Genomic DNA, 5564 nt, shown 5'->3' with positions numbered 1-5564 from the left:
AATGACCTCTCTGGCAAAGCGTTAATGTCTTGATGGTGAAAATCATTTCTGAGCACCCAAGGTCCAACATGACCTTATTCATTTTGGTCTCAGATGGTTTTTAAGACCTGCCTACAACATTAAAACTGGACAGTCAGGTCCATCACATTAGAAAGCAATCTTTCTCCTCTCTGTCAGCACACTCACAAAGTCATCCCTGCATGAGGGTCAGAATATTTCTATTCATGTCTTTCTTTCCTGTTGCCTTTGGACTATATCGTTGTTTGTTTGCTTCTTTTCTCACAGCTACTTAAAAATCAAGATTCTTGTCTTTGCCTTGAAGGCATTTCTGGGTTTAACTCTGCAATAGACTGAAACAGCTGTAGCTGGTATTTAGGAAGTGGGCCACAGAGCTCAAAGACTGCAACTGTAACTGTCTCTTCTTTGTATCTTATTTTGTTGGCATGGTGTCATCTTTACTTGCACTATTTTTGCAATTCTCCCACTCCTTTTCCATTTTCTTCTACATCACATAGGACATGTATTCTGAATACACAGAAGAGCACAAAACTTATTCTTTCAAATCTCTCTCGCTTCTTTTTTTCCTGCATAAGAAACTTTAGCCAATGGACACACTAAAGGCAACCGCTTACACCATGTATGTGCATACGAGTAACTGTATTCTGAAATTTTTGAGTGTTGCGTGGCTTGCCTTTTGGGTAGGCTAATGGTTTCCTTTGGGGGAAAATGAGGATTCTTTAGATAATATAGTTCAACTTAAAAATAAAAAATACAGGAGGATGAATTCACATAGCTTTGGTCTCCTGACTCAAAGAATTACAGGTATGCTCTTCTTAATAGTAAAGTTCAAAAAAGAAAACAAAGATGAAAAAGATATGGGTGAGGAAAATATACACCTCTTGCTTTGGCAACTAATGTGAAGGCTGGAGATCAAAGTGTGCACCTGCTCTGCAATCAAGTCTTTAAACTTCAGTTTCTCTGTGCCAATCTTGACATATAATATATATTTCATGGTGTTGGTATATAAAATAACTGATTGGCCATTGTTTATACAGTTAGTGTCTAAATGCTAATGATGAACAGATACAATTTTCTCAAATTTCTGTGTGAACAGGTGTTACACCATGTTTTTATTCTGTTAGTGAATGGAATAAGTTTCTATTTCAGCCTGACCATTTAGTGAAATAGAAGCAGGTGTGTGAATTAATTCATTGAAGATGATTGGCAGGGAAAATGTAGTAGGAGTGGATTTCTAAGGAGCAACTTATATAAATGCTAGCCAGGTATTTCAAATTCTAACACAAAAACTGGTTTGGTCAGTGAAAATAAGGGATTACTATTGGCTTTAGTAGATGTGATCTACTTTTAGGCAGCAGGTTGTTTTTCTTTCAGTGATGCTGTTCAGCTGGTGGGAAGGAGAAGAGAAAAACTTTCTGTTCCTTCTTCCATCAGGTTCCCTCTTTCAGTCTCCTCTTAATGGAAGAGGTAGTGGTTTTATTTAAATTATTATTTCAACTAAATGAAAAACAGTGCTACCATGTAAACTTCTTTCTTTCTGACACAGATACACCAGAGTAAAGTTACATACAGAACAGTGTGGATGTTTAGTGAAAAAGTGGCCAATCTTGTCTTTATTTCAGACGCTTTTGCAATGGAATCCCCAGGTAGACAGTAATCTGCAGTACCAGATATGATACTCTGTAGTGTTCAGGTAAGTGCAATAACCCTTTTAAACAATATTGTATGAAAGTGATCAGATATTAATATTTTCCTCAAAGGTACTTTTTTTTTTTCCCCCATATAATGGTATATAAGTGAGCCTTGAATGAGCTCCACTGTATTTTACTTGCACACACAGTATTGTTGCAATTTCAAATGCTACTAGAGGCTTTCAGTGTACAAAGGGCTGACAACTGAGATGTGTATTTGTACAGTATCTTACCAGGATCTTAGGGAGTGTGAGGAGATGCACAGGTGCTGCAGCTGTTTTTCATTATGTTCTTCTCAAATTTGTTTCTCTGTGCTCTAGTGTGTGAACTACTGTTTTATTTTCTATGTTTGAAACTCTAAAAGGTAAAATGCTACCGTTGGAGAGCTTATCTAGGTACTAATATTCCCAAATTTCCTTAGCAACTGCATGTTTCAAAAACAAATAAATTTCTAGCACTTCAGTGTCATAGAGATGTGTTATTATTCCCACTTTAAGGATGATACTAATGGTATAGAGCATCTATGTGATTTCCAAGGTGGCATAGTGTTAACCTTGGCACAGATAATATTCTTTCACTGTGTTGGAACTGGAAAATGAGTTTTTTTTCATATATATAGAAATTTCAAGTGTGAATATTTAAGTACTTTTTTTCTTTCTTCTTTTTTTTCCCCTCTCTTTATTTAGAATGAAATTCTTCTTTAGTCCAAAACTGTTGATTAATTTTTAACATAAGATCACAGTGCAGGATAAATCCTCAGCTGATGTTGGCCTCAGCTGCATTGACCTAACTCTTCTCAAGTCATATGGAGCTATGAAAATTGAAAAAACTATAACTATGCCATATTGTTTCTGTTCTTTATGGTAAGAAATTATTCTCCCTAGCTCAACAAATGATAAGCTAGTTCTTCAGAAAATCTTATTTGTTCTAATTTATTGATCTCCTATCTGCTTTTCATTAAGCCCTGTAGACTTCTTGTCAGCTTTCTGACTTAGCTCCACATAACTCTGCACCTTAACCCTCTTTTCTTGTTTATCTTTCCTCTTCTCTCTGGGAACTTGTCACCATCAAGGCACTCGAATGGGCCTCCAGAAGCTAAGTTTCAGTTTGTGATCTTGTCATGTGCCTCCCTCAGTTAAATGCTTTAAGTTTCCTAGTTTCAGTAAATTATGAATTCAGGTGTGTGCTCCTATTGCATATGGATGAAGGGACTTTATTCATGGTTGCATTACAGTAGTACTGGACTGGTGGAGAAATTAATCTTACAAATAACATGTGTGTGAACACAAACATGCGCACTGTCTCTCTTCCACCTGTGTCAAGATTTGGGCACATTGAAAATAAATAAAGTATAATATTATAGGTGTTGGCAGGCTGAGAGTTGTTATCCCTTTGCACAATCTCACAAAATTATGATGAAGTGTTGAAGCAGGGAAGGGACAATGCCCTGGAGCTTGTTTCTTGCCAGTTACTTCTTTTTTTGTATTTTCTTGTTCTTCTCTCTACCCCTGCAAGTGTTCCCTTAACCTTCCTGCTACTAATTACTTGCACGTGCACTTATTTAATTAAAATAGCTTCAGTTATGCTGGAAATAAATATTCATTTAAATGGTGGTGTTGGTTCATATCAAAAAGATTTTAGCATTATACAAAATATACAGGAGAACATGACATATCTACTGACAAGGATAGAGTGGCCACCCAAAACCCAATAAAACAAATAAACTAAGACCTGTCCAGGCTAGAATTAGACTTTATCTTTTGACTTTCAGTTCTTGCGGTAATGAGATCACACTATATCCATCACCACCAGTTAGTATGTGTTCCAGTTGTCTCTTCTCCAACCACTTCATTTCTCTATAGTGAATCATCAACATGAATTATCCTGAGTCAGTGGAAACAAAATACTGTGTCTACAGGGCCCTCTCTCCCAAAAGTGTGGTGTTCTGGATTCCCAGAAAACAGTCCTCATGTAAACACGATCATTATATGCTTTTCCCTATGTAATTTGTAGAATAACCTTGAAATCCCTTATACTGGTACTGGATTTCTGTCTTGTCCGCCCTTTGTAAAAGCTTGAGTAATTAAAGTAAAGCCAATTCTTCTGTATGATCCTAGAGAAGAGACAATGCCTACTGGTGGCAATTTCACTAAATGTTCTTTATGGACTTCTATGGCCCTGCTTCTCCAAAGCAGATGGTGTCAGCAGCAGGTTGTTTCACTATGGTGGGGTTTTTTTGCTGTTGTTCTTGCAAAAAGCATTCTCTTTTATACTTGGTGTTTCAGTCACTTTTGCCAAAGGGTTTAGGTGAATGAATGAGTTTTTTTTTTTTTTTTTTTTTTTTTTTTTCCTTCTCCTTTGCAATGGGACATATAATGGTGTTGAAAGGTATTGTAGCTGGCATAGCTTGCAGGCATTATGAAGCTGAGTAGAGTACTTCAGCTCTTTCTCACCGTTTCATCTTGGCTTGAAGTCACATTCACTTATTAAAAACAAAACAAAATGGAAAAAAAGCAATCCACCCAAATATTTCAGCTTGATTTTTATCATGAAAAGGCTTCTGTGCCAAGAAGACACCTGGCTGTTTTTGAAGTGCTAGTGTTTTATAATGTGGCCAGATTTTTTTGATTTTATTTTAAGGGCCATGGCAGATTTTTGAGCTCTGAACATCATGTACCTCTCCAAAAATGAAGAAAAAATACATAAAGAGTTTTTCTAACTGCTCCCTCTTAGGACTGCAAGGTGCTGACAAGAGGTTACACTGGCTTTAGCCAGCTGAAGATTTGGAATCTTCGTGGGTTGTTATGACTTCACCTTTTCATCAACACACTCCAGGATCTTTATTTTGTTCATATTTCCAGTATGGTTTTGGATTCTGCCTAATGTTTATCAGATACCTCTCAGTTTATGACCTTGAACACTTTGAGGACAACTTCTGAATTTGCCTGTTCCAAACTCCAGGGCTGTGGCAATGACACATGAAATCGGGAGCCAACTGGAAATTCAGTTGCCGAAGCAAAATTCACAACTGCAAGTGTAAGATGAGCCCAAAGAGGTGTTCCTAGCAGAAGAGCTTGGAAGCTGCTATTCAAGCCCGTTAAGAAATGAAGGCACAGCTGTCAGTTGCTGTTACTGCTGGCTAAGTAATGACAATGGATTGAAGCAAAGAGAGAAGAGGGCACACAAGAGGTCCTTGTGTGATCTTGCAGCAGGCTCATTTAGATGTGACCTTTTGGTGGAAATAGGCAGGGTACTGTGTTATACTGCGATGTCAGAATAAGACGAAACTAATTCCCCTTTGATCTTTCTTTTCTGTAAGAACAAAGCTGGCTGTAGGCTCCCTGTCTGGCATTCCCAGTGAGCTATGGATGTGCCTCATGTTTCAAGTAACCTTACGGGCATACTTACCTGCCCATGCTGCAGCCCTGCAATCTCCCCTCTCTCGAAGTGCTGTCAAGTACTGTGGTTATAATCTATGTAAACAAGAAGTATGTTTCTATAATGTGCAGTAAATCAAGATATCAGATTGTAAAGGTCTTTGTTACTGTCTTCTGTTACTTGTTCTTTCCATACTGTGGAAACTTTTCCCTTAGTGCAACTCAACCTTAGCAGGATCAGGAGTGTGTTGGGTCTAAAAAATTTCATTATTTCGTCATTTCATTATGATTACAATGTGTTTTTCATTATGCCATCTTAGATAACCTCTTTCCATGCTGAAAACCAGGCAAGGTTGAACCTGGTTAGCATCTGAATTAATGCCTTCCAAGAAAAATTTAGTATGCTACAGGAAGTAGTACTGGTGATTCATGATAAAATTTTGAATCTTGACATGTGAAGTATTTCAGAAATAATCTA

General features: G+C 37.4%; 1 long non-coding RNA gene across 1 annotated transcript; it reads left to right on the top strand.

The window, feature by feature from the left end:
- Positions 1–1434: 1434 nt before the first annotated feature.
- On the top strand, positions 1435–4837 carry LOC112955021. Its single transcript, XR_003250816.1, has 3 exons — positions 1435–1485; positions 1641–1711; positions 4671–4837. It is a non-coding gene; the product is annotated as an uncharacterized LOC112955021 (long non-coding RNA).
- Positions 4838–5564: the final 727 nt, after the last annotated feature.

This window comes from Nothoprocta perdicaria, unplaced genomic scaffold (assembly GCF_003342845.1).
Source record: "Nothoprocta perdicaria isolate Ctin4 unplaced genomic scaffold, notPer1 scaffold_53, whole genome shotgun sequence".
Taxonomy (NCBI): domain Eukaryota; kingdom Metazoa; phylum Chordata; class Aves; order Tinamiformes; family Tinamidae; genus Nothoprocta; species Nothoprocta perdicaria.
Note: the sequence above shows the minus strand (reverse complement) of the source record. Positions and strands in the feature narration are given on the sequence as shown.